This window comes from Bombina bombina, chromosome 3, assembly GCF_027579735.1.
Source record: "Bombina bombina isolate aBomBom1 chromosome 3, aBomBom1.pri, whole genome shotgun sequence".
NCBI lineage: Eukaryota > Metazoa > Chordata > Amphibia > Anura > Bombinatoridae > Bombina > Bombina bombina.
Window position 1 is genome coordinate 451,964,090 of NC_069501.1, and position 26,929 is coordinate 451,991,018.

Consider the following 26,929-nt stretch of genomic DNA (forward strand, 5'->3'; position numbering starts at 1 on the left):
AAAGGAACCGTCATTCGTCGGGAAGTCGTCGGTGAAATTGGATGTTCCACGTCGGCGGGATGAACATGGATCCGGAAGAAAGAAGATTGAAGATGCCGCTTGATAGAAGACTTCAGCCGGATCATGGACCTCTTCAGCTCCCGCTTGGATGAAGACTTCAGCCGGATCATGGAGATCTTCAGCCCCCGCTTGGGCTTGGATCAAGACATCGGAGGCTCTTCTGGATCGATAGGTGAACCCGGCGTGGTGAAGATAAGGTAGTAAGATCTTCAGGGGCTTAGTGTTAGGTTTATTTAAGGGGGGTTTGGGTTAGATTAGGGGTATGTGGGTGGTGGGTTGTAATGTTGGGGGGGGGAATTGTATGTTTTTTTTTACAGGCAAAAGAGCTGAATTCTTTGGGGCATGCCCCGCAAAGGGCCCTTTTCAGGGCTGGTAAGGTAAAAGAGCTTTTCTATTTTAATTTTAGAATAGGGTAGGGCATTTTTTTATTTTGGGGGTCTTTCTTATTTTATTAGGGGGCTTAGAGTAGGTGTAATTAGTTTAACATTGTTGTAATATTTTTCTAATGTTTGTAAATATTTTTTTATTTTTTGTAACTTAGTTCTTTTTTATTTTTTGTACTTTAGTTAGTTTATTTAATTGTATTTATTTGTAGGTATTGTATTTAATTAATTTATTGATAGTGTAGTGTTAGGTTTAATTGTAGATAATTGTAGGTATTTTATTTAATTTATTTATTGATAGTGTAGTGTTAGGTTTAATTGTAACTTAGGTTAGGATTTATTTTACAGGTAATTTTGTAATTATTTTAACTAGGTAACTATTTAATAGCTATTGTACCTGGTTAAAATAATTACAAAGTTGCCTGTAAAATAAATATTAATCCTAAAATAGCTACAATATAATTATAAATTATATTGTAGCTATATTAGGGTTTATTTTCAATCTAGATTCGCTCATCGTACTACAAACAATTGGAAGAGCTGCCGTTTTTTGGAATTGATTGGACTGTTCATTTGATATTATTTGTTATAACCTTCCGTGAGCGCACCTCTACAGGGAGTCCTAAGAAACCCTGAAACCTTTATTTTACAGGTAAGTCTTTAGCTTTAAATAGGAATAATTTATTTAATAAGAGTTAATTTATTTCATTAGATTTAAATTATATTTAACTTAGGGGGGTGTTAGTGTTAGGGTTAGACTTAGCTTTAGGGGTTAATACATTTATTAGAGTAGCGGTGAGATCCGGTCGACAGATTAGGGGTTAATTATTGTAGGTAGGTGGAAGCGACGTTGGGGGCGGCAGATTAGGGGTTAATAAATATAATATAGGGGTCGGCGGTGTTAGGGGCAGCAGATTAGGGGTACATAGGGATAACGTAGGTTGCGGCGGTGTACGGAGCGGCAGATTAGGGGTTAATAATAATATGCAGGGGTCAGCGATAGCGGGGGCGGCAGATTAGGGGTTAATAAATATAACATAGGGGTTAAAATAAATACAAACTTGCCTGTAAAATAAAAATAAACCATAAGCTAGATACAATGTAACTATTAGTTATATTGTAGCTAGCTTAGGGTTTATTTTATAGGTAAGTATTTATTTTTAAATAAGAATAATTTTGTTAATGATAGTTATATTTATTTAGATTTATTTAAATTATATTTAAGTTAGGGGGCGTTAGGGTTAGGGTTAGACTTAGATTTAGGGGTTAATAACTTTAATATAGTGGCGGCGATGTTGGGGGTGGCAGATTAGGGGTTAATAAATGTAGGTAGGTGTTGGCGATGTTAGTGATGGCAGATTAGGGGTTAATAATATTTAACTAGTGTTTGCGATGCGGGAGTGCGGTGGTTTAGGAGTTAATATGATTATTATAGTGGTGGCGGTGTCCGGAGCGGCAGATTAAGGGTTAATAATATAATGTAGGTGTCAATGATGTCGGGGGCGGCAGATTAGGGGTTATTAAGTGTAAGATTAGAGGGTGTTAAGACTTGGGGTTCATGTTAGGGTGTTAGGTGTAAACATACATTTTATTTCCCCATAGGAATTAATGGGACTGCGTTACTGAGCTAAACGCTGCTTTTTTGCAGGTGTTAGACTTTTTTTTCAGACGGCTCTCCCCATTGATTCCTATGGGGAAATCGTGCATGAGCACATTACACCAGCTCACCGCTCACTTAAGCAGCGCTGGTATTGGAGTGAGATGTGGAGCAAAATTTTGCTCAAAGCTCACTTCTTGTCTTTTAACGCCGGGTTTGTAAAAACCCGTAATACCGGCGTTGTCTATAAGTGAGCGGTGAGACAAACTGCTAGTTAGCACCGCACAGCTCATAGCGCAGAGCTCGCAATCTATGTGAAAGAGTAGAGGTTTGGCTATGAGAGTACTAAGGTCCATTAGAACACTTGGGTGTATTCCATCTGGACCTGGAGCTTTATTTACCTTGATATTACAAGGTTGTTTCCTGATATCATCTAGAAATTACCCAGTTATCGGCATGGGCTTCTATATTCTAGTTTGTTTCAATATCTCTTCCATTGGTCTTCCTTTCTTGTGTATACCGAAGAAATCTCACACATATATTCTAACAACTAAGTTTGAAAATGTTTTGTCTTTATGTCTTCCTCTAAGGAATACTTAGTGCAAAATGTATCATGCAGAGCCTGTCCATTTGCAATCACCAACTGCAATGCTGCATTGTGTAGTGAAAATTAGCATTGCACAAGAGCTCTATTGTTCAATGTCACCCCAAATGCTGCTGCAATTGGCTGCTCGAGAGCAGGGCATGTCAATCACACAAACAAGTGAGTGTCCCGGTGATTGAACTTGCCATCTCTGAAGAGCCCAAGAAGCAGATTCTACTTTGTAGCTGCAGGTTTGCTCATGTGTCTGCTCTGTATAGCTTCAAAAAGTGGAAATGCAGCTTCACAAATGTACTCTTTAAAGGAATAGCAGAGGCGTTACTTTTCTGCATTGTGAGGATGCAGAACACCATTAACCAGGATTTTAAGGGTTAAAATAAGAGAATAGCATTCAAGAGAGCGGCAAGCACAGAAGGAAAAATAATACAATGGTGAGTAGTAACCCTGATACTGTAGTTGTACCCAGCAATTTAATGTCATCTGGGTCCTGAGTAAGCTACAGGACTTTGTGCTTGATCCTGTCTGGCCTGATTATATAAATATGCAAGAAGATAATCACAAAGCCAACCTTTTGAGACTATGGTTGTCAATGGCTGGCATGAATGATAGAGAAATCTCTTAACACATACTGAGCCTAATGGATATCAATCTGACCATGTATATATAGGATAGACAGTTATGTAGATCAACTGTCCTCATTAAAACCTGAGTAGGATAATTATATCCAACCTTCGTAACTTTGCCTTTGACCTTTTAGTCTAGTTATTGCTCATTTACTCTTTACTTTTCTATGTGAGTTAATATTTCTTATACAACAAGGACTTAGCATAATATAGAATGCAGCTTTCTGTATCAGTGAGGACATATGATCTGAACTTTGAACAGAATCCTGCTTTACCCCTCTTAATGCTGATGATGTCATCAGATCTCTTACGGTTTATTTTATTGATAAGGTTGGACCCTAAGCCTTCAATAGTTAGCCCTTTATTTTTGCTAATTTATAGCCATATATGTAAACCAATACCTCTTGTATAGCACGGTATCTACATGGCCTAAGATGCAGGGTTTTGCATATAAGCTCACGTTGTCATTTTCCTACTGTTAATGTTTATATACTTTCAGGCCTGACACAGTTTCTTGCATGACTTTGGTAACCGTCATTACAACTTTACTGTTGCCATTGGTTAAGATTCTAGCAGAATAATAGCCAGTTTTTTGGTGTTTTGGACTCTGGTTGATTGGAAGTAAATATTTTTGGATATCTGATGGTAGAACTTTTGAATTCCTTTTGTTTTGCAGGTTCTCTAATGCTCCTGATTTTTAGAGAATGGCCATTTACTAATGCAATTTAAAGGAATGTGCCTATTTTCTCTCTTCAAACTTGTAAATATGAATAGTAATGTTCCACCTCCTTAGGGCTGTGTTTTTGTTTTGTGCTTCTTCTATTTCTTAGACTCCCTCTAGATATAGCTAGACACATAGGGATAGATTACAAGTGGTGCACTAACTGTTGCGCTCATATTACAAGTTGAAAGAAAACCAGATCGCTAGAGGACAATCGTATTTTATGCTTGTCAGGTTAGCGCTACTGAAAACCTTGCTTAGAGGGTAGTGCATTAAAAGAAAGTTGCCCTAATCACAACATAAACACATTCAAAATTACAGTTATACTCATATAAACATTATCTGATAAAATTATTCATAAAATATAAAAAAAAAGTTATAAGGGCTCAAAGGTATATGGAATATGACAAGGTGTTTGACTGCAAAGGGCTATATTGTATATATGCATACATATACATGTCTAAGTATGTGTATACATATATATATATATATATATATATATATTTGTGTGTGTGTATACAATTTCCAGTGTTCCGTATGGAGCTTGAGGCCCCTTGCTTCCTAAAGGCTCACCGGAAACAGAAGTTATCTAAAGACCGCTGCTCCTTAACTTGCATGTCTGCTCTGAGGCGACGGACAGAAATTAACCTGATCGAATACGATCGGGTTGGTTGACACCCCCTGCTAGCGGCCGATTGGCTGCGAATCTGCAGGGGGCGGTATTGCACCAGCAGTTCACAAGAACTGCTGGTGCAATGATAAATGCTCACAGTGGATTGGCAGCGATGTGCAGCGGACATGATACGCTACTTCGTATCATGTCCGCTCGCACATTGTTAAATATGCCCCTTAGTGTCTATAAAACAATGGAAGCTGCTATGTTGTAACTTAGGTTACCTTCTCTACTGTGGCCAATTAGGGACAGTTATAAATAGGTCACTAGAATGTGAAGCCAATGACTGTGTCCTGCACATCCATTTCTAACAGGAACTGAAAATCCCAGTTCAGTTTCAGGGTGAAATTATAGGGCAAGGGGGCAAAATAAATAATAAACGTTTATTGTAGAGTTATTTTTATATATACAATTTATCATTTTATATTATCATCCAGGGGCGAAACTACAGGGGGTGCAGAGGTTGCAATTTTTTTTTACAATAAAAAAACGTTGACCTGCCACTGCCTGCACTGATATCATGTGAGTGTGACATGATGCTTCACTAGTGTCTCTGACTACAGGGGTTAGTGTTTCTGTTTTCCCCATTGGTGTTTATGTGTGTGCGTGTGTGTATGTATGTGACTGTGTGTGTATTTATGCATGTATGTGTGTGTGTGTATGTTTGTGGAACCAGCAAATTACAGACCTTGTTTCTACAGCATGGGGGGCAAACAGTGTCAGTCTATACAGTACCACTATATACAGTACGGGGGGGGCTGGACCATGTCACAGACTACTGTGGTCACTTTTATAAAGTACTGGGGCCAGCCATCTCACCGGCAGATTACAGACTGTGTCACTGACTCACTAAATACAGTACTGGTGGGTTAAACAGTGTCACTATATACAGTAATAGGGGGTCAGACCATCTCACAGACTGTGGGCACAGGGTACCTCCTTTTGCAGACATGTAATCTAATTCACATTTTTTTCTGTGTTAAATGTAAAAGAGAGAGAAAGAGAGAAAGAGAGAAAGAGAGAGAGAGAGAGAGAAAATAACTCATTGTGTAGTTCATTAACAAATCTAGACAGGCCAGAAAGCTTGTTTTTCCCACAGAAAACCTCTGGAATACATTGCTTCCAATGCAGCAAAGGATTATGGGCAAGATATGCAAATTAAGTTCACAATGACACACCTTTTTACTTCAAGTCTGCTTTTCAGCAGATTCCCTTAACGCCAAAGCATCGCTATTCACGCATCGATGCTGAATCTGCTGAAGAGCAGACTTGAAGTAAAAAGGTGTGTCATTGTGAACTTAATTTGCATATCTTACCCAGAATCATTTGCTGCATTGGAAACAATGCATTCCAGAGGTTTTCTGTGGGAAAAACAAGCTTTCTGGCCTGTCTAGATTTGTTAATGAACTACACAATGAGTTATTTTCTCTATATTTTGTGCGTAGTGGAGGATTTTAAACTCACATTTTACCTCTCCCTAATTTTAAATGTTGTTGTGTATATATATATATATATATATATATATATATATATATATACACACAGTATATATGTATTTACAATAACTATAAAGTTTTTCTGTAAGTGAAGAACTTTGTAATGTGAAATATTAATAACTCCGGTTGGGTTAGCATGCAAGCGATAGGTGTTTTTTCTTCTGTGCTCTCCATTGACATCTATGGGGAGAATACATTAATGTGGGTATGATATAGCAAATTCTGGAAGTTACTCGCGTGCAAACTTTTTACTTTCAACTTGTAAAACATGAGCATCCCGATGTGCACAAGTAACTTACTTCTTGCATAGTTTACACTTGAGTGGGAGCACAAAATAGAGCGCCACTTGTAATCTAGCCCATAATATGCTAATAACCCAATTTTATAACACGTTTTGGCATTTACAAAAGGGATTCTGTCTTGCCTTGGAATAGTAAAAGTTATTGGTACCAGGTTTGAGCAGATTTAATAACCTGGAAGAGAGATCAGAGGCTCAGGGCACTCTTTGCTCCTTAAACGCTTTATACTGTGAGTAGTGGAAAATACTTTTGACTAAAATAAATCAAGCAAGAGGCAGATGGTGATTTGCAAGATCAGGAGACCAGCAATGTGAGCTCTTATGAATCAGCGGCACATCGCCTACAGCACAGTTTAGATGAGAACTATAATTTACATTCCGTGGGCTCAGTGCACAGACCTGCCCCTGCATCAGTGTACAGTATGGAGTAACCTCATCATCCACTTCCACACCATTTCTCCGGTATATGAGATCTTGCAAGTCACCATGCTGTTGTGTACACTGATGCAGGGGCAGGTCTGTGCAATGAGCCCACAGAATGTAAATCATAGTTCTCATCTTAGCTGTGCCATACGTGATGCGCCGCTGATTCATAACAGCACACATTGTCGGTCTCCAGATCTTGCGAATCACCATCTGCCATAGGATGCTGCAATGGGCTAGGGTTTAAATATAAATGAGTGGCTCTCCTGTTTGTGATGCGCCGCTGATTCATAGATCACAAATTGCTGGTCTCTGGAGTAAATGTAAATGACCGGCTCTCCTGTTGGCATGTGATAAAACAGTACTGGCAAATCCTGCGCATGTGCACTTGTACTAGTCACGCCGAGAGACTAACTTCTATGAACGTATTCCTAGAGGAGAGAAGGGTGTGGTAAGTGCCTTCTAAATCGGAACCTTTACTTATATATATATATATATATACAAGCAGTTGTTATAGATGGGACACAGTGCAAGCACTTTTACATTTAACATACAAACATTTGAATTTTTTTTATTTTCAGTGTATAATGTCCCTTTAACTAGTCACTACTCTACTATTTTACTATTTTGGGCTAGATAACGAGTGGAGCAGTAGTTTGTGCTCTCATTCAAGACTTAAAACAGCTAGAATAATTTTTTTTGTTTTAGCTTGGCGATTTGCTCTCGTATTACGAGTTGAAAATAAAAAGTTTGTGTTCTTGCGTTCGCAATTTTGCAGTAACAAATAGACTTTGAGAAGTTGCGAACACAAAATCGCATCCACCCATACCTCAATGGAGCGGAACAAGTTGAAAAAACACCCTAACATCCACAAGTTGCACAAACATGATCACATTTATTTAAAAGCACAACATAAGAAGATAATATTGCATATTCCATAATCCAATGTTCTGTACATAGCACAACATTTTCTATTTATTCTTAAATCGATATTTAAATATATGATGGATTTTTACACAAATATATATTTATACCTATATAATATATAGGTATAAATATATATTTGTGTAAAAATCCATCATATATTTAAATATTGCTTTAAGAATAAATAGAAAATGTTGTGTATATATATATATACATGATTATATATAGGAATATCTATTTAAAAATATATAGAACATATTCCCATATGTGCATATTTACAGTAAATATACAAAAACTTTATTAAATATGAATATTGCATAAATATGATCTTTTATTTTTTTTTATCTACTTGACTGCAAAGGGCTCCGATGCACTTATAGATATATCTATATATGTATACATATGTATTTATGTCTTTATGTGTGTGTATATATATATATATATATATATATATATATATATATATATATATATATACAGTATATATATATCTGTAAATACATATGTACACATATAAATACATATGTACACACATAAAGACATACACACACACACACACACACACACACACATATATATATATATACATACACATATTTAGACATGTGTATGTATGTATATCTATGTTAAAGCCGTTTGAGGTCTCATATTTTTGAACCCTTATAACTTTTTATTGCATCTTTTTTATAATAATTGTTATTATATAGTGTTATAACTTATTTTGAGTGTAACTGTACTTTTAAATGAATTTTTGATGTGTTTTGTGACACCTTTTTCACTTGCGTAAGAGTTAACCACAGCTCTGAAGTTGCTGTAATCATTCTAGCCTAAATCACAATTGCGCTCTCTCGATTGCATTTACTTTCAACTTGTAATACTGGTGAAATTTAACTTGCATGCAAATGGCCTCGAAAATCCGATATCGCTCGTGCACAATAGCGCTCCACTTGTAATCTAGCCCTTTATTATAGATAATGCTGCTCTCAATATAAGCAGATAGATATCTTGTTTTGTTTCATGAGCCAGTGTTATCCACAAGCAATGCGTTCCACTAATATCTCCCTTTGGGAAGGTCCATGAATGAGCGGCCTTGCCTATTATAGTATAATCCTCTTGTTACCCAATTTTAATGTTGTGTTAAAGGTCCTGGAGTGACCTCAAATCTGTTTTAGGAGGTAGAAAAATGAGGGTTATTATTGCACCTTATCTTCTTGGCCTAAAGTTATTATTTGTACAATTTGCTATGTGCGTTTAGATTTCCTGTAAAAGTGATGGTACATTTCAGATGTTAAGAATGTCGCAATGAAAAATATATTAGTTACAAGCAAAACAACATCATTATTTTTTTTTAAAATAAAGTGTATATATATATATATATATATATATATATATATATATATATATATATATATATAATACAGATAGATTTATTATCCTACCCACTCTCTACATAGGCTTCCTAATGTAAGGTGACCATATTTTTAAAATTAAATCTGGCATTTATTTTATTGGCAAATGGTAAAAAAACTATTTTATTAGCATATTGTCCTCAGATTATATATGCAGTGTATTTGGTATGTGTTTATGGAGTGATTGTATGATATATACATAATTTCTCACATTTCGCCCATGAGATTAAAAAAAAAAATACTTAGATTTTTTTGGGATATGACTACATGCCATAATCACTACCTGATATGAATGGCAAGCCAATGTTAAAATACACGGGCTGTGCCAAATCCCCTTCTTTCCCTGTTAGCACTATCTGACAGAGAGAAAAGTTGAACTGTAAAATGTTTTTAAATAAATAAAAAAACCATAAATGTAATAAAAAAATTAACCCCTAACAGTAAATATCTGCAACCCTAAGGGATTAATATATGTTTTTTGGGGGGTGTTTGTGTGGAAAAATTCACTGTCGCCTGTGTTGGCTGGACTTGCCCCCTAGGCCTAAGACTGCAGCCCTCCCCTGGTCATAACCCCATTGTTCAATTATACTTCTTAAAATCCATGCTATATTTACCTGCAGCATAGCACTATCATAGCAATGCACATGTAGTAAAATACATTTAATGCTAGTATACTCAAATTTATTTAAAATCGCCTGGTTTCAATTTGTGCAAACTTTTCAACTACAGAATTGACAGTCCATTTCACCCCTTTCCATACACTTCTCATGCCCATCATCCCTCCTTTTCATCTCCACAGTCCATCATTCCTCCTTTATGTCCATTCCCCCCCCCTTTTTCATGTCTATTCCTCCCCATTTCATGTCCATTCCCCCTTTACATATCCATTCCCCCCATTTCATAAACTCTATATTAAAACTCAAGAATTTAGTACCAGAGGAAAAGAAAGCAATCTCCATATGACAAACTGGTAACTTGGGACGTGTGGAGGATGAAATATAGTTCATGAGATAACAGTTTCAAATTGTGCAGTGAGAACATCTTAATGCTGTTACTTAAAGGGACAGTCTAGTCAAAATTAAACTTTCATTATTCAGATAGGCCATGCAATTTTAAACAACTTTCCAATTTACTTTTATCATAACATTTGCTTTGTTTTTTTAGTATTCTTTGTTGAAAGCTAAACCTAGGTAGACTCAAACTGATTTCAAAACTGTTAAAAACCGCCTCCTATCTCAGTGCATTTTGACAGTTTTTCTGAGTTAGACAGTGCTAGTTCATCTGTGTCATATATATAGCATTGTGCTTACTCCTGTGGAGTTATTTCTGAGTCAACACTGATTGGCTAAAATACAAGTCTGTCAAAAGAACTGAGATAAGGGGACAGTCTGCAGAGGCTTAGATACAAGGTAATCACAGAGGTAAAAAGTATATTAATATAACTGTGTTGTTTATGCAAAACTGGGGAATGGGTAATAAAGAGAATATCTATATTTTTAAACAATAAAAATATTTGAATTTGAATAAATTGGGAAACACTAGGATTTACCATTGGAACAAATAAAGGGGACATGGAACAAATAAAGGGGACTTTCAGTCATGAAGCATAAAATACTTCATGCCGAAAGCTCCTTTATTTATTGCAGCATTTGCCGTGCTGAGCTGATAAGCCCACCCACAGCAGAACGCTATTTGGCTGAGGTGACGTTTTCACCTCTTAGCCAATAGCCATGCAGGAAATCCGGCTTGGCGCCGACTGGCGCCACCCTTTCTGTAAAGTAGTGCTTCTGCAAATTACTCCTGAATATACTACCCTTCAGCTTGAGATCATGACCCCTTGTTCTTAAATGTTTCTTTTTAATGTAAAATACTAAGAACAATTTAAGAACAAGGGGTCATGATCTCAAGTAAATGTGTTTATAAAAGTAAATTGTTTAAAATTAATGACCTATCTGAATCATGAAAGTTTAATTTTAGACTAAACTGTCCCTTTAAGGTAAGGTCATTTTAAAGGGAAAGAACAGTCATTTTTTGATTCATCCTAAAGAGGGCATTATATAACGTAATGTTTTTTTTTTTTATTATTTCTTTTCAATGAATATTCCTGTCCTAAATAAATATTCTTCACAATGACCCTTGAAAGTAAAACACTGATATTTTTTTAAAAAAAAATCTTTAGTCATGCATAGTAAAGAAACTTTACAAAATACCTTCATTATTTATTTTGCCCCATTTTCATGTAATTTAGCTCTAAAAAATTAAATTCTCAAAGATGTAAATGCACACTGCAGACTTCTCAAGACTACCCCTGCTACATATCTATCCCTAATTAACTCCAGCAGATAAGTGCAAAACAAGGCAGTATTTACTAACATAATGACTGTGGCTAGCCTTATCTTCTCCAGAAGCCCACCTGAATTGGTTTCTCCAACTAATAAGTGGTGGGTAAAATATGGCTATTGAAAAATAATTGCAGCAAACAAGATATTTGTTTGTTTAAAATGTTTAGACTTGGCTGATAGGTTATTCTATAGCAAGACAAAAGAAATATCTTTAGTTTTTCTTTAAGGGGTGTTTATATCTATATTTGTGACTTTTTGTTGTTGTAATATGTGGCAGTTTAGAAATTTGCAGTGGAGCAACTGAAAAGCAAGTCTTAGCTCTGTGATGGGGAGATTCATAAATATCGTCTTGCTGCTTAGGTGCAGTTAAATGGATAGTTCACTGTAAAATAGTTTTCCCTGAATGTGTTCCTCATGACTTGGCATTCCAGCTGCAGCATATAAAGGGCCAGAAAACGAGTGGAGCGCAAAACTGCGCTTTCACAAAGGTGATATTTATACTCCACTCGTAATACCAGCGCAAGCAATTGTGTGTATGTATATGCATATATAGATATATCTATAGATATGCTATCTTCAGCACTTGTGCCACAAGTTCTCCCTGGAGTAAATATAAAAAAAATCTCCTAAAGACAGTATATGGTGAATGGTATAAGAATGCAACTGAATTCATCCCTTGCTACCATTGTTGAGGTTTATTAATTCTGGGTTTGATGCCTAGATTTACTGATTATTTGAAGAGCTCTCCAAATTCTACAACACTAGGCCATTAAACCATAAGAGATCTCTTTAAATCTTCCTGAATAAGTCCCTAAGGGTATAATAGGAATGGAATATATTTTAACACTAGAGTTTTTTTATTGTTAGGAAATCTATGCTGTTGTACAGCTCATTTACTAAAACAATGGCATAACTCGCAGGAAATAATGCTGAAATACAGAAAGAATCACTTATATAGAATAAAGATCTCATCCGCAGTATCTGTGCTTTTTACATGAGAAGGATCATTGATTTTCTCATTCATGCTGAAACTTAGGAACATTAAGAAAAGGAATGTAAAGAAATGCAAATGTTTTCCCAGCAAAGTGGTATAGATATTACAGAGAGTCATGGGCAAATGTGACAGCTCCTGCCAATCAGCTGTGGTTTTGCATATTGCTGCCTACAGTACTGCCTGCCAATCAGCCATGGTATTGCATATTGCTGCCTACAGTACTGCCTGCCAATCAGCTGTGGTTTTACATATTGCTGCCTACAGTACTGCCTGCCAATCAGCCATGGTATTGCATATTGCTGTCTACAGTACTGCCTGCCAATCAAAGTATTCATTAGGAAGATTGGGTCCATATGGCTCCTGTCCAAATCACTTTAGGCCATTGTGAAGCTAATGTAATGGAGGGTAAACCAAATTGAAGAACTGTAGTATTTGTTTACAATATGTAAAACATTTAGCACATGCAGTGTGACTGCTTTCTTATAATATCTGTAACCAACATAGGGCTAGATTACAAGTGGAGCGCTATTTATTGCTCCCGATCACGCATTAACTCAGTTAGTCGGGGTGAGTGTGTATTACAAGTTGAAAGTAAAAACCCCTGATCGCTTGCGTGCAACAGTTAGCACACTACTCATAATCTAACCTATAGAGATGATACTTAGGTATAGCACGCAGATGCCCATAGACAAATCTGGAAATATATCACTATAGTTTACTAGTAAACCAGTCAGTGTAGAAAAAAACCTAGGTCTAGTGCACAGAGTCCTATTTATAGGTATTGTCTCTTAGAAGTTCCTTTTATTGGCTGGTTTAGTGATGAACCGTAACAATCTCATAGTTAAATGCTGCGTGCTATAAACGTGTCTGCAAATAAAGTTTTACAGCCGTTTTAAAGGACTATTACAGTGGAAAAATGACATGCTCTAACTCGTTATAGCATGTAATTTTAGCACTAGCAACCTCTCAACTGTATGTGTTAAACCCCTTTGTAGTTAAAGTACTGTTCTGGAGCTGAAGAGAAATGCTAGTCCTGAGATAAAGCATGTGGGGTTCCATTACATATGCGGCGTCACCCGCAAAAGCCGGCGACGTTGTTTTTTACGCGGTTTTGGTATCCAATATACAGCGCCGCATATGAATGCGGCAAGGATATTTCACCCATCGGCTGTTATTTTTACTCCCATAAGCTAACATGGGATCACGTCGCAAATCGGTATCCAATATTCAGCGCAAGGACTTACGTGGTGAAAATTGAGTCATTTTACTCCATTTTCACCTCGCCACAATAAGGCAGCTGCAGCAAGCTTTGCGCGGAGTATGTGAGCATCGTAACTTCCGTAACTGTCTGAAAATATAAACTAACACCTAACACATGAGCAATATCTATCTACCTGTCAACCGCAATCCCCCACAGCAAACACTTATAAAGTATATTAACCCCTATATCCGCTATCAAACCCACATCGCAACTAATAATTAAAGTATTAACCCCTAAATCTGCTAACCCCAATATTGCAAATGACCTAATAAAACTATTAACCCCTAATCTGCTATTAACCCACAACGCAATAAACCTATTACAGTATTAACCCCTAACCCGCCAAACCCACACAACACAATGATAATAAATCTATTAACCCCTAAACCTCCAAAGCCCACAACACAAATAAATAATTAAATTACTAAGCCCCCTAACCTAACACCCCCTAACCTAACACCCCCTAAATTAACCAAAATTACCTAAATTAAAAAATTCTAAAGTTTCTAACTTTTAAAATAAAAATCCTAAGATTACTTTAAAAATAACAAATCTAAGTTTACATTAAGCTACAATTATAGAAAATAAAATAAAAAAATCTAAAAAAAATTAAAGAAAATAATAAACACATTATCAAAAATAAAAAGTGCCGTAAGTCACTAGTGACTCCAGAAATTTGTATTTACGGTCATTTTTGGACATCACTAATTTATCCATTTTATGGAACTTTATGAACTGCCGGCACCCTATATGTAATACCCCGATGTGCGAGGTGAAATAACAGGCGGTGTGGGTTGCAGCGCTTGCTCTGAAGCCTGCAACGTATATATAATCTTGCCCATGGTTTCCAATTAGTAGTGGTGATTGCACAACTCAGCTGTGTGTAACTGCCTGTGCTGATTGCATCACTGCCAGTTTCCTCTTTGGCCTTTAAGTAGAAATATGCCATTGGGCACAAATGAAAAGAGAATGCTTGGGTTAAAGCAACGGTAAACTTAAAAATAATACTAATATTTTTTTAATATGAAATAAATAAATTAATCTAGGTGGCCCATTGGATTGTCACTTTTTTAAACACAGTATTCTGGAAAAAAAAATGTTAATCCCTTTGTTTAATCACTACCTTTTTTTAGTAATTGACAGGGGGTGGTATAGCCAATAGAAGACGCAGCACTAGCCCTACTGGGCTAATATTAGCAACTAGCAGCAGCTATAGAAATTACATAAAGTAGGTGGGGCTAAGGCAGCATGGAAGCTGGGGATTAAATTATAGGTTTTTTAATGCAAAATGCAGAGTTTTAAAAGGTGACACTGACTTTTCTATGGGTTACATAGATTAAAGGGTCAGTCTAAACTTTAGTCATCTTAAAGTCTTACCTTAAACAAACAGCCTCCTGCACCTTTTCTATGTCATGCAGCAGGAATGATAAAAAAAAAAAGTTTTTTTAAAATGAATATTGTTTCTGACTACTTTGAAATGGCTGCCAACCTCAGCCCACTGATGAGATCATGATCTGGGCTGCATATGACATCCAATCACAAAAGGTTCACTAGTTGAATTCAACAGACTGTCAATGCTATTCAGCAGAGTGCCTAGATGCAGCCCAGATCATGATGTCATCAGTGGGGAGAGCTTGGCATCCATTTCAAAGTGGCCAGAAACAATATTCATTTTAAAATAACATTTTACTGTTCCTGCTGCATAATATAGAAATGGGTGCAGGAGTCTATTTGCAGCTTAATATAAGGTAAGACTTTAAGATGACTAAGGTGTAGACTGTCCCATTAATTATCTTATTTTGTATTATGATTTTTTTTTTTTAGTTTTAAATCACATTTTAAATACTGCCAGAAGTGCAATGGGGCCTTTACAATCAATTGCAGAGCTTTCTGGTATAGGCTGGGGTAACAATAATTCCAACACTAACTCCTAATTTTAATCTTAAAGTGATTTCAAAGTTTATCAATTTACTGAAAAAAACAATAGAACACAGCGATCCTCAAAAAAGCTTCTCCTTTATTTTCTCCATATGCGAAAAATTGAAAACATACAAACTTAGGCAACAAGCCTTAAAAACAAAAGTGCAGGTTTATCATAGCTAGGAGCCAATCAGCCCAGTACAGTATATAAAATTATTCTTAAAAACAGGGGCAATTTTATTTATTAAATTTTTTAAAGACACTTCATATGTAAAATTATTACCATTTAGTGATGGTAAACATTGCACCGCTCATCCACCCGCATCTCATACTTTATTTAACTGATCGATGATGAATCCGGCTTCATCCAATTATTGCATGTCCTACGAGCTGGACGCCAAAGGGGGCACACAGCAATTGGATTATCATTATGTAGAGCAGCTTGTATAGTATGAATTGTGGCAACATTTTAACATCTTCATTTCGCAAAGAGCTAGCTAGGAATACAATATTAAGAGCAGACTCATGCCACATACCACACCTAAGAAAGGGAATACCAAAGGAACAATATCTACGTTTACGTCTTATCAACTTACAATATACAAGCACAAGAACTAACCTCCAGGTTAGTAGAAAGGGGTTATAAGAAATCTCTCAAAAAATTAGAAATCAAGGTTTCACAATTGGAGAGTCAAGAATTATTTACAAACAAATTTAGAAATAAAATGGAGAACACTTTGTTTATAACACAATTTAGTAGACAATGCCATCAAGTTTGTAACATAATTAGGAGGAATTTGACAATCTTTAGAGGAAATAGTTTCTTTACAGATATCATCTCAAAGGGAAAAAAATTCATAGCAAAATAGCCCCCCCCATAGGAAATATTACACGTAAAATCTTTGCTCCCAGCATACCGCGAGATAAAAATTGGCTAAATACCATAAGAGGCTCCTTTAAATGTGGTCGAACACCATGTAAAAGCTGTTACACTACTAAAACTAATACATTCCCACATTACAGGACTGGTCTTTCATATAAGACATAGATTGCATTGTACATCTAAATATGTAATATATTTGATTAAATGCAAATTTTGTTTAAAACAGTATGTAGGGGTTGCCACACGACTTCTTAAGGATAGGATACGTGAACGATGAACCTAGAACCCCGGTAGCTAAACACTTGGCAAGGTACTAATAATTTCTCATTTATTGCCATAGATTGGATTAAAAAAGGCCCAAGAGGGGGTGACAGATTGAATAAATTACTTAAAAAAGAAGTCTTCTGGATAATAAAACTCCAAACAAGGTATCCAGAAGGAATGAACAAAAGATTGGATGTAGACTTATTCACAGAGTAGTTCCTTTTTGATTGTTAGATATACCATTAAGGTATTATTGTAAATGTTAGGAAAAATACCTCCTTTAATACAGAATTCTTATGGGTTTTAGTGGGTAACACTATATTTTTTATGAGTGCCTCACTATTAATGAATTAAAATTATGGTTTCTGTTAGTGATTATTTTATATTGGATGGGTTATAGGAATTAGGATAGTCGATATGGTTTATTTATGAAAGTGTCTGTTTTAATTATATTAAATAGCATACGGCTAGATTACGAGTTTTGCGTTATGAGTGAAAAAGCAGCGTTATGGGTTATAACGCTGCTTTTTCACTACCGCTGCTATTACGAGTCTTGTCAAAAAAGCTGTACCGCACACTTTTTTGGCCGTAACGCAAATTAACTTACGCAATTTGCTTAAGTCTTTTTTCAATGGGACTTCCATAGCCCCGATATTACAAGCTTTTTCTAGGAGGCCAAAAAGTGAGCGGTACAGCCTATCCCGCAAGATTCGTAACGCAATCTAAAGTCAGTAGTTATGAGTTTTACGCTACAAAGCTGTAGCATAAAACTCATAACTAAAGTGTTAAAAAGTACACTAACGCCAATAAACTACCTATTAACCCCTAAACCGAGGCCCTCCCGCATCGCAAACACTAAAATAAAATAATTAACCCCTAATCTGCCGCTCCCGACATTGCCGCCACTATAATAAACATATTAACCCCTAAACCGCTGCACTCCCGCCTCGCAAACACTAGTTAAATATTATTAACCCCTAATCTGCTGTCCCTAACATCGCTGCAACCTACATTACAGTTATTAACCCCTAATCTGCCTCCCCCAACGTCGCCTATACTATACTAAAGTTATTAACCCCTAAACCTAAGTCTAACCCTAACCCTAACCTAACTTAAATATAATTAAAATAAATCTAAATAAAAATTACTATCATTACCTAAATTATTCCTATTTAAAACTAAATACTTACCTATAAAATAAACCCTAAGCTAGCTACAATATAACTAATAGTTACATTGTATCTATCTTAGGGTTTATTTTTATTTTACAGGCAAGTTTGTATTTATTTTAACTAGGTAGACTAGTTAGTAAATAGTTATTAACTATTTACTAACTACCTAGCTAAAATAAATACAAATTTACCTGTAAAATAAAACCTAACCTAAGTTACAATAACACCTAACACTACACTACAATTAAATAAATTTACTAAATTAAAAACAATGAAATAAATTAAATTAAATTAGCTAAAGTACAAAAAAAACAAACACTAAATTACAGAAAATAATAAACAAATTACAAGATATTTAAACTAATTACACCAAACTTGTCTGTAAAATAAAAATAAACCCTAAGCTAGATACAATGTAACTATTAGTTATATTGTAGCTAGCTTAGGGTTTATTTTATAGGTAAGTATTTAGTTTTAAATAGGAATTATTTAGTTAATGATAGGAATTTTTATTTAGATTTATTTAAATTATATTTAAGTTAGGGGGTGTTAGGGTTAGGGTTAGACTTAGGTTTAGGGGTTAATACATTTAGTATAGTGGCTGGGCGACATTGGGGGCGGCAGATTAGGGGTTAATAAATGTAGGTAGGTTGCGGTGACATTGGGAGAGGGAGATTAGGGGTTAATAAATATAATGAAGGTGGCGGCGATGTTGGGGGCAGCAGATTAGGGGTTAATAAATATAATGTAGGGGGCGGCGGTGTCCGGAGCGGCAGATTAGCGGTTAATAAGTGTAAGATTAGGGGTGTTTAGACTCAGGGTTCATGTTGGGTGTTAGGTGTAAACATAAATTTTATTTTCCCATAGGAATCAATTGGGCTGCGTTACTGCGTTTTATGCTGCTTTTTTGCAGGTGTTAGACTTTTTCTCAGCCGGCTCTCCCCGTTGATTCCTATAGGGAAATTGTGCATGAGCACGTACGACCAGCTCACCGCTGACTTAAGCAGCGCTGGTATTGGAGTGCGGTAAGGAGCACAATTTTGCTCAACGCTCACTTCTTGCTTTTTAACGCTGGGTTTGTAAAAACCCGTAATACCAACGCTGTAGGTAAGAGAGCGGTGAGAGAAAACTGCTCGTTAGCCTCTAACGCAAAACTCGTAATATGGCCAATAGTAACTATTAGTTATAGTGTAGCTAGCTTAGGGTTTATTTTATAGGTAAGTATTTAGTTTTAAATAGGAATTATTTAGGTAATGATAGTAATTTTTATTTAGATTTATTTTAATTATATTTAAGTTAGGGGGTGTTAGGGGTGTTAGGGTTAGGGTTAGACTTAGGTTTAGGGGTTAATAAATTTAGTATAGTGGCGGCAACGTTGGGGGTGGCAGATTAGGGGTTAATAAATGTAGGTAGGTGGCAGCGATGTTAGGGTCAGCAGATTAGGGGTTAATAATATTTAACTAGTGTTTGCGATGCGGAAGTGTGGCAGTTTAGGGTTTAATATGTTTATTATAGTGGCGGCGATGTCCGGAGCGGCAGATTAGGGGTTAATAAGTATAATGTAGGTGTTGGCTATGTCGGGGGCGGCAGATTAGGGGTTAAAGGGACAGTCTACACCAGAATTGTTATTGTTTTAAAAGATAGATAATCCCTTTATTACCCATTTCCCAGTTTTGCATAACCAACACAGTTATAATAATATACTTTTAACCTCTGTGATTATCTTGTATCTAAGCCTCTGCAAACCGCCCCTTTTTTCAGTTCTTTTAACAGACTTGCAGTCTAGCCAATCAGTGCCTGCTCCCAGATAACTTCACGTGCACAAGCACAGTGTTATCTATATGAAATATGTGAACTAACACCCTCTAGTGGTGAAAAACTGTTAAAATGCAATCTGAAAGAGGTGGGCTTCAAGGTCTAAGAAATTAGCATATGAACCTCCTAGGTTAAGCTTTCAACTAAGAATACCAAGAGAACAAAGCAAAATTGGTGATAAAAGTAAATTGGAAAATTGTTTAAAATTACATGCTCTATCTGAATCATGAAAGTTTATTTTGGCCTAGACTGTCCCTTTAATAATTGTAAGATTAGGGGTGTTTAGACTCGGGGTTCATGTTAGGGTGTTAGGTGTAAACATAAATTTTGTTTCCCCATAGGAATTAATGTGGCTGCGTTACGGAGCTTTACGCTGCTTTTTTGCGGTGTTAGACTTTTTTTCAGCCATTGATGTCTATGGGGAAATTGTGCACGAGCACGTAAAACCAGCTCACCGCAGCTTTCATCAGCGCTGGTATTGGAGTGCGGTATGGAGCTCAATTTTGCCCTACGCTCACTTCTTGCCTGTTAACGCCGGGTTTTTATAAACTTGTAATACCAGCGCTGTAGGGAAGTGAGCGGTGACAATAACGTGCAAGTTAGCACCGCACCACTCATAACGCAAAACTCGTAATCTAGCTGATAGATATTGAACAATATACCTTACACCTACTACCCAAATATAATCTATCCTTTTTGTTTCCTATTATCCAGCTAAATACATTTGCACACACATACATATATAGGAAACAGTACAAGAAGACAAAAACATCTGAAAAAGCAACTAATTTGATGAAAGAATAAGATAAATTTAGTTTTATACAAAATAATATGTGAATTTTAGTTATTCTATGCTTCCTTTATTTGCTCTATTTTTATTTTGTTTTAACTTCGTTGTTATTATTGATTACGATTTAATCTATTTTTTTTCATAGTGTTATAATAGTAATAATCATAATGTTTGTTCAGATTTACATTCATTGTCTATTGTACTTATTCAACATTAGACCAAACAATATTCTTTTTGTTCATATATAATTAACAGATTATGAAGAAGTTGTGGTCCTTTCTGTGCAGTGTAACTTTAGACAAGACATTTTCCAACATGAATTGCAGAGAATAGATGATTGGTATAATTGATTTAATTAACCCCTTAAGGAACACAGCACTTTTCCATTTTCTGACCGTTTGGGACCAAGGCTATTTTTACATTTCTGTGGTGTTTGTGTTTAGCTGTAATTTTCCTCTTAATCAGTTACTGTACCCACACATATTATACACCGTTTTTCTCACCATTAAATGGACTTTCTAAAGATACCATTATTTTCATCATATCTTATAATATACTAGAAAAAAATGATAAAATATGATGAAAAAATGGAAAAAATACACACTTTTTCTAACTTTGATCCCCAAAATCTGTTACACATCTACAATCACCAAAAAACACCCATGCTAAATAGTTTCTAAATTTTGTCCTGAGTTTATAAATACCCAATGTTTACATGTTCTTTGCATTTTTTTGCAAATTATAGGGCAATAAATACAAGAAGCACTTTGCTATTTCCAAACTATTTTTTTTTTCAAAATTAGCGCTAGTTACATTGGAACACTGATATCTTTCAGGAATCCCTGAATATCCCTTGACATGTATATATTTTTTTAGAAGACAACCCAAAGTATTGATCTAGGCCCATTTTGGTATATTTCATGCCACTATTTCACCGCCAAATGCGATCAAATAAAAAAAATATTTCACTATTTCACAAACTTTTTCAAAAACTTTAGGTTTCTCACTGAAATCATTTACAAACAGCTTGTGCAATTATGGCACAATGGTTGTAAAAGCTTCTCTGGAATCCCCTTTGTTCAGAAATAGCAGACATATATGGCTTTGGCATTGCTTTTTGGTAATTAGAAGGCCCCTAAATGCCACTACGCACCACACGTGTATTATGCCCAGCAGTGAAGAGGTTAATTAGGGAGCTTGTAGGGAGCTTGTTGGGTTAATTTTAGCTTTAGTGTAGTGTAGTAGACAACCCAAAGTATTGATCTAGGCCCATTTTGGTATATTTCATGCCACCATTTCACCGCTAAATGCGATCAAATACAAAAAATCGTTCACTTTTTCACAAACTTTTTCACAAACTTTAGGTTTCTCACTGAAATTATTTAGAAACAGCTTGTGTAATTATGGCACAAAAGGTTGTAAATGCTTCTCTGGGATCCCCTTTGTTCAGAAATAGCAGACATATATGGCTTTGTTGTTGCTTTTTGGCAATTAGAAGGCCCCTAAATGCCGCTGTGCACCACACTTGTATTATGCCCAGCAGTGAAGGGGTTAATTAGTCAGCTTGTAGGGAGATCACAGGGTTAATTTTAGCTTTAGTTTAGGGATCAGCCTCCCACCTGACACATCCCACCCCCTGATCCCTCCCAAACAGCTCTCTTTTCTCCCCATCCCACAATTGTCCCCGTTATTTTAAGTACTGTCAGAAAGTCTGCCAGTACTAAAACAAAAGTTTTTTTTTTTTTAAAACATATTCTGCTGTGTCGGACCCTCTCCTTAGCCCCCAACCTCCCTGACCCCCCCCCAACAGCTCTCTAACCCTCCCCCTCTATCTTATTGTGCACTCTACCTTATTGTGCACCATCTTGGGTACTTGCAGCTGTCTGCCAGAACCCAGTTTGCCATAAAATATGTTTTTTTTTAAATTTTTAAATAGTTTTCTGTTGTGTTGCTGCCCCCTCAATAACCAACCCCCCACCCCCTCCCAGATCCCTTAGATAAAAATCCCCACCCTCCTCTCTCTCACCTTATCCAAATAAAAATCAAATTGCGCCATAGTGTAGCGTTCCCACCCACTCCCGTCCCCGTTCTCACACCCACCCCCCGTGCACATGCATGGCGCCCCCGCAGATGATCCCGCCCCCCTCTGATGCACTTTCCCCATCGATGACCACCCACCCGCCTCCCTGTAATGGCTCCCACCCACCAACGATCGATGCAGAGAGTGGCTCTCTCTGCATCGGATGGCTACAAAATGTTATTGCAGGATGCCTCAATATCGACGCATCACTGCAATAACATGAAAGCGACTGGAAACAATCAGGATCACATCAACCGCATGAAAACACCAACAACGTACAGGGTACGTCCTTGGTCGTCAACAAGCGTTTTTTTGTAGGGCATACCCTGTACGTCGTTGATCGTTAAGGGGTTAAACTTGTTACGCTGTTGGCCACTGCAGCACATAAAAGACCACATTTCCCATAGAACCTTCAGCCTCTGATGAAGGGCATGCACGCATGTGCGAAACGCGTCAGACGTTTAAGTGTGTTCACTTATGTTACCTTGTGGCACAGCCAATATACTGAATATGTTTCAAGCTTTCTGGTTCCAGCTCTGATTCCTTCTAAGCTTACAATATTAACTCCTTTTGGTTTAGCGCATGAGCGTTAAGTGTTTTTTTCTTCTGTGATTTTCATTGAAGTCTACCGGGGGGAAAATAAGTTAACACGGTCGCAATATTCTAAGACCTTTGGTTAGCATGAGTGGGATTTGGCTCGAGTTCAAACTTTTTAGTTTCAACCTGTAATACACGTACTACCCGACAGCCACAAAAAGCTTACTTTTAGAGAAGTGTACGCTTGAGCAAAATCTCTAAATAGCGCACCAGTTGTATTCTAGTCCATAGTATTGTACTACCGCAGTTCTGGACTATATTTCACAGCAAACAAGTGCCAGTGAAATTAAACTGCACCATGACCATATATATATATATATATATATAAATAAACAAACACTACAATATATAATTATTGGCAATGTGCTATATTTTTTTGAAGAGTCATCCAACTCACATACTGGAATGGTTTGGTAAAAGTTTTGCTTTTAGCACAAATAAGAAAATGCATATTTTTGCATATCTAAGATAATGTAATGTTAGCGGCTTTTGACTTATTTGTACAGTATATCTTAATTTATGTTAATTTATGTTGGTTGGTTCTTTTGTGTAAGATAATGACATAAGGACAGTATATATCATAGAAACATAGAAACATAGATATTGACGGCAGATAAGAGCCATAGGCCCAGCAAGTCTGCCCGACCTTACCTAACAGTATAAACTTATCTAGTTCGTAGGATAGCCCTATGCTTGTCCCATGCATTTTTAAAGTCCCCCACAGTGTTTGTTGCTACTACCTCTTGAGGAAGTTTATTCCATAAATCAATCACTCTTTCTGTAAAGAAGTGCTTCCTCAAATTACTTCTGAATCTACTACCCTTTAGCTTGAGCTCATGACCCCTTGTTCTTGAATTTTCCATTTTATGTAAAATACCCACAGCCTCAGTTTTACTAAACCCTTTAATGTACTTGAAAGTTGCTATCATATCACCTCTTTCCCTTCTCTCCTCTAAGCTATACATATTTAGGTCATTGAGCCTATCCTGGTAAGTTTTATTTTTTAGACCATGTACCATTTTGGTAGCCCTCCTTTGCACAGATTCAAGTTTGTTAATATCCTTCTGAAGATATGGTCTCCAGAACTGCACACAATACTCAAGATGAGGCCTAACTAATGATCTATAAAGTGGCATAAGAACCTTACTATTTCTGCTGCAAATACCTCTACCAATACATCCAAGCATTCTGCTAGCCTTACTCGCTGCATTACTACATTGTTTACTAAGTTTTAAATCATCTGAAATAATAATTCCCAAGTCCTGTTCCTCGTCTGTAACAGTCAGTAAAGTGTCATTGAGTCTGTAATTAACATTTGGATTTTTCTTCCCTAAATGCATTATTTTACACTTTGCTGTGTTAAACTTTAGACCCCAGTCATTTGTCCAATCCTCCAATTGTTGTATATCACTTCTCATTTTGTCTACCCCCCCTGGAACATCCACTCTGTTGCAAATTTTTGTATCATCTGCAAAGAGACATACTTTCCCCTGTAGCCCTTTGCTGATATCGCAGATAAATATGTTAAACAAAACAGGCCCCAGAACTGACCCCTGAGGAACACCACTAGTAACAGCCCCCTCTGCTGAATGAACTCCATTTACTAAGACACTTTGTTTTCTGTCCTTAAGCCAGCATTCCACCCAGTTCACAATTTTTGAATCTAGACCAAGGAGATATAGTTTGTGAATAAGTTTATTGTGTGGGACGGTGTCAAATGCTTTGCTGAAATCTAGATATGCTACATCAACTGCTCCTCCCTTGTCTAATACTTTTGTTACATAATCAAAGAAGTCAATTAGATTAGTCTGACATGATCTCCCTGAAGTAAAACCATGCTGATTTTGGTCCTCTAAATTGTTTGTCTTTGTGTAAGTCATAATTCTTTCTTTTAAGAGGCTTTCCATTAATTTCCCTACTACTGAAGTTAAACTAACTGGCCTGTAGTTGCCAGATTCTTCTCTACTGCCCTTTTTATGAAGGGGTATTACATTTGCTATTCTCCAATCATCTGGGACAGCTCCTGTTAATAGTGACTGATTAAACAGATCAGTTAATGGGACAGTTAGCACTGATCGAAGTTCTTTTAAAACCCTTGGATGAATATTATCAGGACCCACTGCCTTTGTAACATTTATTTTTGATAATGCTAACAAAACCTCATCCTCTGTAAAAAGATTACTGTTAAGCTTGTTTCTATTTTGCGTTGCATCCCTTAATGTAGACATTGTATCTTCACAATCTTTAGTGAAAACAGAACAGAAGTAATCATTGAGACAGTCTGCAATCTGCTTATCTCCTTCTATTATTCTACCATCAACTGATTTCAATTTTACTATTCCTACCTTATTTTTTCTTCTTTCACTGATATATCTAAAGAATGTTTTGTCCCCATGTTTTACTGACTGTGCTATCTTCTCTTCTGCATGAGCTTTAACATTCCTAATTAACTGCTTAGTCTTTTTTTGTTGGAGTCTCCATATTTTCATATCATCATCTGCTTGTGTGTGTCTGTAATTTTTATAAGCTATCTTTTTTGTCTTTACAGCATGTGCTACTTCTTTGGAAAACCAAATTGGTTTCCGCTTTCTTTTACTTTTACAGACATGTCTAATACAGTGTGCGGTTGCATCTAAAATGGCACCTTTCACAAATTCCCACTGTTCTTGAACCCCTGTAATAAGAGTTTTCCCCTTTAAATAGTTCTTTAGGTATTCTCCCATTAATGAAAAATCTGCCGTCCTAAAGTCTAAAAATTTGTTTTAGTCTGGGTGGACAGTTCCTGAACATGAATACTAAACCAAACAGATTGATGATCACTGGATCCTAAGTTCTCACCTACAGACACATCTGAAACTGTATCACTGTTTGTAAGTATTAGATCTAATATAGCTTCCTTACGAGTTGGTTCCTTGACTATATGAGTTAGGATGTACCCTCTATAAACTCTATAAACTGAGGTGGAAAGTATTTGGGTGACTTTGCAAATTGGAGATAAAAATGTTTTTAGAATAGGGGTTGTATATAGGCCTCCATTGCAGGATGAAAAACTGGACAATCTGTTATTAGATGAAATAACCAAAATGACCATGAAGGGTAAGGTTATAGTACTGGGGGACTTTAATTTGCCAGATATAGACTGGAAGATTCCTTCTGCTAGATCGGCTAGAAGCAGGTATATTCTTGAATCTCTGCTAGGGGAATCACTTGAACAATTAGTCAAGGAACCAACTCGTAAGGAAGCTATATTAGATCTAATACTTACAAACAGTGATACAGTTTCAGATGTGTCTGTAGGTGAGAACTTAGGATCCAGTGATCATCAATCTGTTTGGTTTAGTATTCATGTTCAGGAACTGTCCACCCAGACTAAAACAAAAGTTTTAGACTTTAGGACGGCAGATTTTTCATTAATGGGAGAATACCTAAAAAACTATTTAAAGGGGAAAACTCTTATTACAGGGGTTCAAGAACAGTGGGAATTTGTGAAAGGTGCCATTTTAGATGCAACCGCACACTGTATTAGACATGTCTGTAAAAGTAAAAGAAAGCGGAAACCAATTTGGTTTTCCAAAGAAGTAGCACATGCTGTAAAGACAAAAA

The 26,929-nt window shown here is 36.4% G+C and overlaps 1 long non-coding RNA gene across 1 annotated transcript in view; it reads left to right on the top strand.

The window, feature by feature from the left end:
• Window positions 1–6,991: 6,991 nt before the first annotated feature.
• The window catches only part of LOC128653421 (uncharacterized), a 98,522-nt gene continuing 78,584 nt past the window's right edge, over window positions 6,992–26,929 (top strand). Inside the window, exon 1 of the long non-coding RNA XR_008401352.1 lies at window positions 6,992–7,326. This is a non-coding gene — a long non-coding RNA (uncharacterized LOC128653421). The remainder of the gene's footprint in view (window positions 7,327–26,929) is intronic.